The following is a 13345-nucleotide window of genomic DNA, read 5'->3' as shown; positions in this document are numbered from 1 at the left end:
TTGCCATGTTGGCTGTAGAAATAGAAAGATTATAAGATTAGTAATAATGCATCATAATAGAGATAATAAAGAATTATCGCACTAAAAGATATGATTGTTGTATTCTCAATTGAATATACACCATATTTTTAGAGAATTCTTTACTAATCCTATTTGACTCCTAACGTTTGGTCCCATTTACTAGGTTCCAACCTAAGGTCAAAGCTTTGGCTCTGATACCAACTGTGGTGACCCTGCATACCACTGCATGTTGTAGTATGCCAGTCGTTGATATAACATTCACGAAGTACCATTCCGCAAATATTACATCCCTCAGAGTAGTACAACAGAACATAGCAGGTCCATACTCATTCATTTAATATTACAATAATCATACATATATCATCTCGGAGCTCCTCTTGGGTCCTAAGAGGGATACTCCTGGGTTCGAGGCGAACCCAACTTAGCTTACAATATAGATGTCTCATTAAGTTGTACATTTATTCTCTCGAGCAGCTAAATACTAAGAGTTCAGGCTGCTCGGCTACTACTACTACTTGATGTTCTAGGCTTGATCTCCTCCGGAAGCCTCCCCGGTTCCGTAGACTATGAGATAGTCTACGCCTTCGATACCTCCAGAGAGGTATGGTTCTTCATAGCCGATGATCTCGGCTCCTTCATTGTTGTCGTAGTCCTCCTCCGACATTTATCTGCACAATCTAAGCAAGGGATTTAAGATTGGGATGAGTACGAGCGTACTCAACAAGTTCATTATAGATAAGAGGTGTTTAATGCACTAGCTACGATATTAGACCAAAAAGTATAATACCAATGCAAGTTTTGATAAACATTTCTTCAAGAGATTGCTTTTATTTCCAAGAGCTATGTCCGTCAGCCTTCACCGGTTTACTAGAACTTCATGGAGCTCCTTTTCCCATTGCTCGCAGCTTCCTCATCCCGAACGAGGGAGTGACAGTCCATGATTCTTTACACTCTGCAGAGGTGTGTTGCTTTACCCATAAGAGATCTTAACCTTGGTGCCAACCGGGCAGCTTTCCCGTCCACACTTCCTTTGGTGTGAGGCCCGGTATAAGGTCTAGCCAATCATGCTCCTCCGCTACCTCGAACACCCACCCTTTGTTGCATGCCCCGACCCTGGGTCCACGCCGGTCCCATTAGTCCTGTAGATTTCAAGGTGGACCCCGACCACGACGACAGTGCTGGGCTCTACCATACACTCCTACGCCGGTAGCTGCAACCCATCATAGACCGCATTACCGTGGGGAATTAGAATGGGATCCCCACCCTCCGGTTGTTCCGCAAGACACAACTGCTACGGTATGCATTGCATTACCGTGGGGAATTAGAGTGGGATCCCCACCCTCCGGTTGTTCCGCCAGATACAACTGCTACGGTAAGCGCATCCGTTGATGAACGAGAGGTGGAAACACTTTTGACTACTCCGTCCCACTCCGGATCTTATGGTTAACACGGGTATTACGGCACAAGAATCACTGGCGACATTTGTTGTTTAATCCTAGATGGATATAAACCCGTGCAATGGAACCTCCACCATATCAACACAATCCATGGTTCCATTGCCCACCACATAGTCATATTCATAGTTATGAAAGTAGTGGTTTTGGTTTTTATGCAATAGTGATAACTATAGTACTTTGCAAGTAATTTGATAGAAATAATCAAATGACATGAGCAAGTGATGAACTTGCCTGAACACTGCAAAGTTTTGCAGTTGGAAGGTGTGGACTGACCCTTGTCCTCTGTCTCTGAAAAATAGCATCATTGTCCAATAAGGGCAATGGTTAAAGAAGCAATTATGCATGCTTTCCATTTTTAGGGTTTGTTCCCCCCTTTCCGATGACTTATTATTTTATGTGAGAGGTAATTACTAAGAATGGTTTGGAGATACTTATCTTAGGGTAAATACAATCTTGAAATATTGTCAAGATGTTTTTAAAGTCCAAATGCATTAATGGACTTATTTTCTTTATTGAAAATACTATGTGTGATTTAAATCCTTATTTAAATCCTCAAATTAAGACTTATTCTTATTTGTCTTCAAAAATTCTTTTTGCTATTTTATTTAAATAGAGAATTTTATACTGATCAATTTTCATATTTTTAATTATTTTTTTAGAGCTTTTATCAATTTTCTATTGGATTTTTAAAGTTTCTGGTTTTTAATTGAATTGTGAAAAGTCACAATTGCCCCTGGGCCCACCTGTCAGTGGAGCCCAGTGGGTTGGGCTAGACCAGCTCGGGTCCAACCGACCCGAGCGGTCGCTCACTCCCTCACCTCCTCGCGCCGCCTCGACCTAACCCTAATCCCCTTTCGCTCTCTGGCGATCTGTGTCGCCCTCACCGTCGCCGCCCGATTCCGGCGGTCTCCGGCCGCCATGGCCCTCGCCATGGGGCGCAATCGAACCGCCAGGCGACGGCGATCCGTTCCATCCGCGTCGATCTGGAGCAGACGCCGCTCCCGCTCGTCCTCGACCCTCTTCGCCATGGCTGGGGTTACGGGATCCGCGTGATCCCGCGGCTCCCAGAGCTCCTGGCGTGGTGGCGCCGCCGTGGCTGTGCTGCCATGGTGGGGTGGTGCTATGGCGCCGCCATGGCCTGGCTTGGCCTGGCGCCGCCGCGCCCTGGCGTGTGCCACCGTGGCCGCCATGGTGGTCTGCCAGCTCGACCCTGGTACGTTCGCCATCTCTCCCTCTCTCTCGTGTGCTTGTTCTTCTTCCTCCCTCCAGTAGCTCTAGCCATGGCTTGCTGTTCCTTGTGCCTATGCTGCTCTGTGGCTGGCTTACTGCTGCTGCGCTGCTGATGTGCTGCGTGTGCTATTGATGCTGATGTGCTGCTTGTGCTCCTGTGCAAGATTGCTAAGCTATGTGCCTGTGAAAGCTTGCTTTACTTGCTAGAATTTCTTCCCTGTGCCTCTGTTCTTGTTTCTATGCTTGCCTGACACTCATGTGTATTCATATATGCTTCAATGGCTTAATTGCAGTATGCAATTCTTGCAAATTTGCAAGTGCCTGAGCTTCTGTGGCTAGTTCTTGTGCTCAAATTCATGAGCATGCTTATCTGAGCATTACCGTTGGCTTACTGGTATGATTCAGTGATGAGCACTAAGTGCTTTACTTGTTTATCATGATCCAGTGGTTCATCCAACCTTGGATGTGCTTCTGGATACAATCATATGATTATCCATTTGGTTATCTGTAAAGCAATTGTTGAGTATGTGTGGCTATTTAATTATCTGGTACTATGCTCTGCTGCTCAGTGATGCTCTAACATGTGTTGGCATGCAATAGCAAGTACTGATGATCATATGATCATTTCTTGTTTGTGAATTAGTGGGTGCCCCTCTCTGTGACTCACTAGTGCTCATTCAGTGCTATATGTGCTTCTTACAGACTTAGTCTGGGTGTGCTGGTGCTTGTCCAAGCATCAGTGATTGTGTGCAATGATCCTTTGGATCATCTGCAAGACCCTGTGCATCAGTAGCTTATCTGTTTCATTTATCTGCTTAATTTGCTTTGTTATTTGGATAAATGATGTGAATCAGAACACGTTGATGATCATATCAATTGATTTACTTGGGCTAGAGGGATGCCAACAGTTGTTGGGGACCCTAGCCCATTCTGAACCCACTTGGGTAATGATGCATGTGTAAGGCTTAACTGTTTGGATTGGTTGTGTGGTTGAGGTAACCCTGACAGTAGGTTCTTGCTGTTAGGGTGGCTCCCACCAGTGTTGGCTTTCTTTGATGAATAAATGCTCACTGGCTAATTACTTGGTGAATTACCAGTGACTTTGGTGTTGATAAACAAGATAGGCACATGTTGCCTATCAGTCTGATGGTTTAGCTAGGCTAATAGGTGCTTGGTGAATCTGGTTGGCTATATAGGATAAAATCCATGCTGGATTTCTCTGGTTGTGACACTGTGTTGTCACAACCAGTGTTCCCTGGTTTGATTTCCTTCTAGCCTTAGTTGTATTTGCTGGCACCAATTGGTTTAGCAACCAAGTGATGATACATCCAGGGTTTCATACCCTTTTTGCTTCTGTGATGCATGGGTATGCTTAATTATGAGCAAAACCATGGTTTGCTCATGATGCTTGGTATACCTCACTCCAGCTCCTAGAATTTGGGGTTGGTGTAGAGGGTTTGCTTCTGTGTTGATCTTATGGTTGATTTGCTTGCCCTGCTCCTCCTGGTGAGCTTGATGCTTGATTTTAATTCAGTGGTGTGATGGAGCAGGTTGAACAGTGAAGCTGTTCTTCCTGTTCTAGCTGTTCTTGGTGTTCTTGGTGGCTTACCAGTGCAGTTCTGTCGATGACAATGGTTAGGGTTTACTGTGGAGACTTTATATGATCTCCCCTTCCATCTCTGGTCGACAACAAGGCCTGGTAGCCTGTTGTGACTCACCAGCTGTGTGTGTGTGGTGTGCTGCATGCACACTGCTGTGTGAGCAGCCTAGCTGTGTGTGTGTGCTAGTGCTGTGCACTTGGACTTGGTTCTGTCTGTGGCATGGATCTGCTCGGCAGAAACTTGATCATATCCTCTTCATTTCAATTGTTTGCTAACCTGCCAAGTGGCTTTGCCACTTGGCTTAATACTTTGATTGTTGTGTATGTGTGCAGGTGTGACGCCCCGAAACCGGTACCATGAGGATCCCAGCGAATCCGCCGAAATCCGCACGATATCGATTTTAGGAGACGCACCACCAAGCGCCTCGTACACGCCGAAGCATGCACGCGATGCGGGTGGAATCAATCACGAGCGGTAACATTACAACAGGATTACAATAGAGCCCACAAGAAACATATATATTACAACAACGACTCCAACGAGTCAAGATACAAATATACAATACAAAGATCCAAATCATACAAAAGAGTGAATATGTCCGAGTACGGACAAGATACAAATTGGACTAAGAGTCCTAAAGATAAACAATGGCGTCCATAACCCTGCCCAGGCCAAGCCGGAAGGGTAACCTTGCTAGCGTCGTTCTTCATCGTATCGATCTTCATACCTGCCCGGTTATATCCCGTAGAAGCAGCAATAAGTACGGGTTCGTACTTAACAAGACTTCAAGACGTATAAGCATTCGTCAACCAGTCGTCCTTTGTACTTGAGGCACGCAGGGGACTTAGAGGACGCAAGAGGAACGTCATAGGCAATATGGTGGAGTTAAGCGGCAGCGCGCAAGCACTAAAAACCTATAGAGACACTCTACAACAGTCGTCTATCAGAGAAGGTGAGAGAGCGCATAACTAACAGTTCTATACTCTGCAAACATAACACAGCCGATGTGTTCCCCCTTCGCCAAGAAGTACTGGCAAAGGCACTCACACGGTTGACAAGTTTTAACCATTTATTATTAGAGTTGCGCTAAGTTACTACACCAGTTATTATGATTGAAGCAACATGTGTAAGTTGTCTATGGTCGAGTCATACAGCTCCAAGTCGTCCATAACCGCGGACACGGCTTATCGATAAGATTTAACCCTGCAGGGGTGCCCAAATGTGCCCACACGCACGATCAACCCACTTGCGACAGGTGGATATAACGACTCGCACTCTCCTTCACGACAACAATGTCCAGGAAGCCACCTAACCAAGTTGAACCCGTATCGAAGTCCGTAGTATCTCGAAGCGGACTTAGCTATGTGTGTCAACGTGCTAGGTGGTTTAAACACACACTGGGCGATAAACCACTTCGCAGAGGCTCCACGACCTATACGTGCATACCGTAAAACAAGGGATACAAGGCACCCAGGGCTTCCCAAAATAAATAAGTAACATGCCGGCATGCACGCAAACAACAAATGGTAAAACATTGCAAACTAGTTGTGGCCACCGGACAAAGTCGTAGATTCCTAAGGTGGTCGAGGGAGACCCGAAGCATACCCACGTGTGGTTAGAGCGCTCGGTCTCGGAACGAGATAACAGAACTCGGGTCCTAGGGGACATTAGTGAGTCAAAGTTCCGATGCTTTCGCAAAGGGGCTCACAGATGCCTCTGCTTATCATTTTAGTTGTTAACAATAAGTAAAGCATGATTATCTCCAACATTATATATCCATAAACCATGTGTCATGATTCCTCAACAGATAACCCGATAAGATAGCGATAACGGTAACGAGATAAAACAAGACTAGCATGCACTATGACTCGCAAGGCGGACCCGATAACCAAATAATAGCTATAGGTGGTTGGTGGAGGCAATATAGGATGCTTGTTGTAACATTTGGAAGGGACACGTGACAAGAACTAAACTTAAGGATAGCATGAGGGAGAATGCAAAATAAAGTAGGGAAGCGACTTCGCAGGGCGTAAGTATAGGGGAAAATGCTTGCCTGTTAAAGCTTGCCGAGGGACATCCGAGATCTCGTCGTATCTCACCACACCACTTCGCGATCCTATCCGGGAAGAAGCAAAGCTGGAACACACATCGGATGCAAATCTTACTACTACGGCAGAAGAATCGGCATGCTCATGATATGGTATGCATGCATGACATGGCAAACATGATGCGACGATGCAACTTATTCATATTAAGAGGGATCGGAATCCCGACATAGAATTATTAGGTTCATGTTGTTTTTCTACCGACAAGTTTAAATTGTTATTAGCATGGCAAGCATGGCATAAGGTGAGCTACACAGATTAAACGGAGCGGAAACCGTATCCGGCAATTCCCAAAATACTCCGCATATTAGTTATTAGGTGCGATGCAAAACTACCTTGGCCTCACATGATGCGAGATTCAAACATGCATATGGATGACATATTTAGATTTCTCACATTTGTTTGGTAAACTTCATATATAAACTATTATATTTGAATTTTGTAATCAGAATGTAGAAACATGTTTATAGATAACAAAATAAAAGAAAGAAGCGGGCAGGCCACGGGGACCAGCGATTGAACCAGGGATCTCCAGGGTGGAAGTAGCTTCACATCTGATAAGACAAGATTCGAATGATTTTTGAGGTGTAGCTCGGAGGTGTTCTGATGAAACTGAAGTGGGAAACAGAGACAGGCCGGTGACGACACAGACATGCACGGAATGGATAGCTAGCAGCTAGGCAGGCAGACAGGCAGCTGGATGAATTGATGTCGTTTCTACCTAGCTAAACAAGCAGGCTAGCAGGTGAATGGATGGATGTGCATACGGGTTAAGCTAAGCAACCAGGCAGCTAGCTGAAAATTGGAGTGTGCACTTGTGGGTAGATCAAAGCATGTACTGTCTAGAAGCAAAACAGCGCTGGCCACGGATAGCAGCAGAGCCTGAACATCTACAGAATTACAGACATGTAAAACGACAGAGCCTGTATCTGAACCCAAAACGGAGAGGAAAAGCCCAGCTGATGCCTTGTTGATATATACTGTAACGTGTAGAGCTGGGTTAGATCAAACATAAGACAAGGGAAGGGATTATATGTTAGCTTGTAGGGATCGATCTTTATTCGGTTGCGCCGGTCGGCAGGGGGCAAGACACTGCACTGCTGATCTACTCCTGTAGAACTAGGGGCACGTCTGCTTCAAGATACAACAACGACAGCGATTTGGCTTGCTGGGACGACAGACTTAACTGAAGAACTGACAGTGACAACGGATGGAGGCACGGTGCGTGACCTGCATGGTGAGACAGAGAGTTGGCTTCGTGCGTGTGTGCTGCTGAAGATGATCTGAAAGAGATGCTGTTGTCTGACAAAGCGGAACACTGACAAAGAAGGCAGAACCAGAACGGTGGCGCGCTGCGTTGGAAACTTGGTCGGTGGCGGCCACGAACTAGTGTCGGAGAAGAAGGGGAGAAGGGCCAGGACATCAGGGGCGCTCACCGAGAGGTCGATGGAGAAGCAGAAAAGCGTGAAGATGCTCAACGACGCCGGGTAACGAAGACGAACGCGATGGTGACCATGGCGAAGATGCAGGAGACAAAGGCGACAGTTTCGTCAGATTTTGGCGTCGCGAAACGGGATCAGATATGTCGAGAGAGGAGGGGAAAAGAAGGAGGACCTCACCAGGAAGCTGGCGAACACATCTACGGGGGCGGAGGAGCTCGGAGGTGGCCGGAATTGGCGGAGGTCTGCGGCAGCCGGCGATGCAAAAGTAGAGCTTGACGTTGATTGGGGTCGTGCCGGGTCGACTCCTTCCGGGAGGAGCATCAGGGCAACGACGCGGTGCTGGAGGTGACCTCAGCTTGGCGAAAGGTGGCCGGAAACGTTGGCGCGACGGTGATGGGCGCCGGTGTTTTCTGAGCTTTCTTGTGAAGATATTTTTTTCCGCTTGTTGACTTGCGTGGAGAGGAAGAAGGTGGAGAGAGGCGTGCTCGAGGGTGCTTGGTGGTTGGAGTGATCCAGGATGAGGATAAGGAGGCAGAAAGCAAAGTGGTGGTGGCTGGTTTGGTCCATGGCATGAAGACAACCAAGAAGGAAGCACGCTGCTGTGTGACTCGTCCAGATGGTGGAGGTGGAGATTAAATGGTCTGGCTGGGCTTCTTCTCTTCATACTGTTTTGATATTTCTTCTCGATGATTCTTCTGTGAAAGCAAAGAGAAAAGGGAAAGGTTCCAGAGAAGGGATTTTAAAAACATTTGGAGGAACTTTATAAACCTTAGGAAAAATTTAAAACTAGGTTTTGTAAAATAACCAAAATATTTGTAGTATAGCTTTGGGTTTATTTAAAAATAAGAAAAGAGAGGGAGGGTTTAATATACAAACCTTATGCGAGGAAGAAACAAAATAAGTGGGGTTTATAAAATAATTTTGTTTGATAAAAATATGGATGATATGATGCATATGCCATGATGATGCACAAAAGATAAAGAACAAGCAAAAATCTAATAGGGGTATTTTCCTGGGTCGCTACAATCGACACCACTAACAAGGAATCTCGCCCCGAGATTCCACGTCAACCTAAGGGGGAGTTGGTTAAACTATCGGATCTTCTTGCACCATGTTGTCAAACACCCGACCTTGAGGTGGAACCTTTTTCTGGCGAAGTGTTGATCTTCTCGACACCACTAACAAGGGTTGTTGCTCCGTTGATGATGATGTATTTGCGGAAGAATCTTCGAAGATCGAACCTACTAGGTTAAGGCAAAGATCGTCCAACCCACGTAGAGACCTAAGACTCGAAAACTCAGATAAGAGAGAAGACTCAAAAATCGCAAAGTTAAGAGGAGAAAGAATATAGGTAAGGAGAAAAATCAGAACTAATCAGATCTATCCAACGATGTTTCAGAAAATAGGTTTTGACACTCTAAACTCAACGACCATTGGCAAGGTTATCCTACAGGCTGGACTAGTGGGGTATCGTCAACCTGAGGCTCTGATACCAACTTGTGACGCCCCGAAACCGGTACCATGAGGATCCCAGCGAATCCGCCGAAATCCGCACGATATCGATTTTAGGAGACGCACCACCAAGCGCCTCGTACACGCCGAAGCATGCACGCGATGCGGGTGGAATCAATCACGAGCGGTAACATTACAACAGGATTACAATAGAGCCCACAAGAAACATATATATTACAACAACGACTCCAACGAGTCAAGATACAAATATACAATACAAAGATCCAAATCATACAAAAGAGTGAATACGTCCGAGTACGGACAAGATACAAATTGGACTAAGAGTCCTGAAGATAAACAATGGCGTCCATAACCCTGCCCAGGCCAAGCCGGAAGGGTAACCTTGCTAGCGTCGTTCTTCATCGTATCGATCTTCATACCTGCCCGGTTATATCCCGTAGAAGCAGCAATAAGTACGGGTTCGTACTTAACAAGACTTCAAGACGTATAAGCATTCGTCAACCAGTCGTCCTTTGTACTTGAGGCACGCAGGGGACTTAGAGGACGCAAGAGGAACGTCATAGGCAATATGGTGGAGTTAAGCGGCAGCGCGCAAGCACTAAAAACCTATAGAGACACTCTACAACAGTCGTCTATCAGAGAAGGTGAGAGAGCGCATAACTAACAGTTCTATACTCTGCAAACATAACACAGCCGATGTGTTCCCCCTTCGCCAAGAAGTACTGGCAAAGGCACTCACACGGTTGACAAGTTTTAACCATTTATTATTAGAGTTGCGCTAAGTTACTACACCAGTTATTATGATTGAAGCAACATGTGTAAGTTGTCTATGGTCGAGTCATACAGCTCCAAGTCGTCCATAACCGCGGACACGGCTTATCGATAAGATTTAACCCTGCAGGGGTGCCCAAATGTGCCCACACGCACGATCAACCCACTTGCGACAGGTGGATATAACGACTCGCACTCTCCTTCACGACAACAATGTCCAGGAAGCCACCTAACCAAGTTGAAACCTATACGTGCATACCAGAAACAAGGGATACAAGGCACCCAGGGGCTTCCCAAAATAAATAAGTAACATGCTGGCATGCACGCAAACAACAAATGGTAAAACATTGCAAACTAGTTGTGGCCACTGGACAAAGCTGTAGATTCCAGCAGTGGTCGAGGGGAGACCCAGAAGCATACCCACGTGTGGTTAGAGCGCTCAGTCTCGGAACAGATAACAGGAACTCGGGTCCTAGGGGACATTAGTGAGTCAAAGTTCCGATGCTTTCGCAAAGGGGCTCACAGATGCCTCTGCTTATCATTTTAGTTGTTAACAATAAGTAAAGCATGATTATCTCCAACATTATATATCCATAAACCATGTGTCATGATTCCTCAACAGATAACCCGATAAGATAGCGATAACGGTAACGAGATAAAACAGCACTAGCATGCACTATGACTCGCAAGGCAGACCCGATAACCAAATAATAGCTATAGGTGGTTGGTGGAGGCAATATAGGCTGCTTGAGGTAACAAGTGGAAGGGACACGTGACAAGAACGCAACTTAAGGATAGCATGAGGGAGAAGGCAAAATAAAATAGGTAAGCGACTTCTGCAGGGGCAGAAGTATAGGGGAAAATGCTTGCCTGTTAAAGCTTGCCGAGGGACATCCGGAGATCTCGTCGTATCTCACCACACCACTTCGCGATCCTATCCGGGAAGAAGCAAAGCTGGAACACACATCGGATGCAAATCTTACTACTACGGCAGAAGAATCGGCATGCTCATGATATGGTATGCATGCATGACATGGCAAACATGATGCGACGATGCAACTTATTCATATTAAGAGGGATCGGAATCCCGACATAGAATTATTAGGTTCATGTTGTTTTTCTACCGACAAGTTTAAATTGTTATTAGCATGGCAAGCATGGCATAAGGTGAGCTACACAGATTAAACGGAGCGGAAACCGTATCCGGCAATTCCCAAAATACTCCGCATATTAGTTATTAGGTGCGATGCAAAACTACCTTGGCCTCACATGATGCGAGATTCAAACATGCATATGGATGACATATTTAGATTTCTCACATTTGTTTGGTAAACTTCATATATAAACTATTATATTTGAATTTTGTAATCAAAATGTAGAAACATGTTTATAGATAACAAAATAAAAGAAAGAAGCGGGCAGGCCACGGGGACCAGCGATTGAACCAGGGATCTCCAGGGTGGAAGTAGCTTCACATCTGATAAGACAAGATTCGAATGATTTTTGAGGTGTAGCTGGGAGGTGTTCTGATGAAACTGAAGTGGGAAACAGAGACAGGCCGGTGACGACACAGACATGCACGGAATGGATAGCTAGCAGCTAGGCAGGCAGACAGGCAGCTGGATGAATTGATGTCGTTTCTACCTAGCTAAACAAGCAGGCTAGCAGGTGAATGGATGGATGTGCATACGGGTGAAGCTAAGCAACCAGGCAGCTAGCTGAAAATTGGAGTGTGCACTTGTGGGTAGATCAAAGCATGTACTGTCTAGAAGCAAAACTGCGCTGGCCACGGATAGCAGCAGAGCCTGAACATCTACAGAATTACAGACATGTAAAACGACAGAGCCTGTATCTGAACCCAAAATGGAGAGGAAAAGCCCAGCTGATGCCTTGTTGATATATACTGTAACGTGTAGAGCTGGGTTAGATCAAACATAAGACAAGGGAAGGGATTATATGTTAGCTTGTAGGGATCGATCTTTATTCGGTTGCGCCGGTCGGCAGGGGGCAAGACACTGCACTGCTGATCTACTCCTGTAGAACTAGGGGCACGTCTGCTTCAAGATACAACAACGACAGCGATTTGGCTTGCTGGGACGACAGACTTAACTGAAGAACTGACAGTGACAACGGATGGAGGCACGGTGCGTGACCTGCATGGTGAGACAGAGAGTTGGCTTCGTGCGTGTGTGCTGCTGAAGATGATCTGAAAGAGATGCTGTTGTCTGACAAAGCGGAACACTGACAAAGAAGGCAGAACCAGAACGGTGGCGCGCTGCGTTGGAAACTTGGTCGGTGGCGGCCACGAACTAGTGTCGGAGAAGAAGGGGAGAAGGGCCAGGACATCAGGGGCGCTCACCGAGAGGTCGATGGAGAAGCAGAAAAGCGTGAAGATGCTCAACGACGCCGGGTAACGAAGACGAACGCGACGGTGACCATGGCGAAGATGCAGGAGACAAAGGCGACAGTTTCGTCAGATTTTGGCGTCGCGAAACGGGATCAGATATGTCGAGAGAGGAGGGGAAAAGAAGGAGGACCTCACCAGGAAGCTGGCGAACACATCTACGGGGGCGGAGGAGCTCGGAGGTGGCCGGAATTGGCGGAGGTCTGCGGCAGCCGGCGATGCAAAAGTAGAGCTTGACGTTGATTGGGGTCGTGCCGGGTCGACTCCTTCCGGGAGGAGCATCAGGGCAACGACGCGGTGCTGGAGGTGACCTCAGCTTGGCGAAAGGTGGCCGGAAACGTTGGCGCGACGGTGATGGGCGCCGGTGTTTTCTGAGCTTTCCTGTGAAGATATTTTCTTCCGCTTGTTGACTTGCGTGGAGAGGAAGAAGGTGGAGAGAGGCGTGCTCGAGGGTGCTTGGTGGTTGGAGTGATCCAGGATGAGGATAAGAGCATCTCCACTCGTCCCCCCGAACAGGCCCCCGGCGAGCGTTTTTTCCATCCGGACGGCGAAATTCGGCCCAGTCGCGCCCCCGGTTCCTCGTTTTCGTCCGGATTTGGGCCTAAATTCATCCGGCGATCCCACGCCCCCGGCCCCGGGGGCGCTCGAGGACTCGGACGAAAGCAGCGCGAAACGGCGAGGAAACTTCCCGCGCGTCTGGTGGCTCCCAACTTGTCGGCGAGAGAAACCGATCGTCGTCCTCATCGCATCGTCTTCCGCGCGCCGTAAAGCCTCGCCGGTCCGCATTCGCCGGCCACGCGGCGAGTTAATGTCGTCGTCTTCGCGCGGCGTAAAGCTGCGC

The 13345-nt window shown here is 47.0% G+C and overlaps 1 long non-coding RNA gene across 4 annotated transcripts; it reads right to left on the bottom strand.

Annotated features, from left to right (window-relative positions):
* Positions 1-6361: 6361 nt before the first annotated feature.
* LOC139832262 (uncharacterized) lies at positions 6362-12987 on the bottom strand. Of its 4 annotated transcripts, none has more exons than XR_011747162.1 (4): positions 12460-12987; positions 10971-11054; positions 8034-9748; positions 6362-6445 (listed from the first exon to the last, which is right to left on the bottom strand). It is a non-coding gene; the product is annotated as an uncharacterized lncRNA (long non-coding RNA). The 4 variants fall into 4 exon arrangements; XR_011747160.1 differs by having other exon boundaries at positions 6368-6445; positions 7851-9748; XR_011747159.1 differs by lacking the exon at positions 6362-6445 and adding an exon at positions 6879-7644 and having other exon boundaries at positions 7738-9748.
* Between the last annotated feature and the right edge of the window lie 358 nt (positions 12988-13345).

Source organism: Lolium perenne, chromosome 6 (genome assembly GCF_019359855.2).
Source record: "Lolium perenne isolate Kyuss_39 chromosome 6, Kyuss_2.0, whole genome shotgun sequence".
Lineage (NCBI taxonomy): Eukaryota > Viridiplantae > Streptophyta > Magnoliopsida > Poales > Poaceae > Lolium > Lolium perenne.
This window is presented reverse-complemented; position numbering and strand designations above follow the sequence as displayed.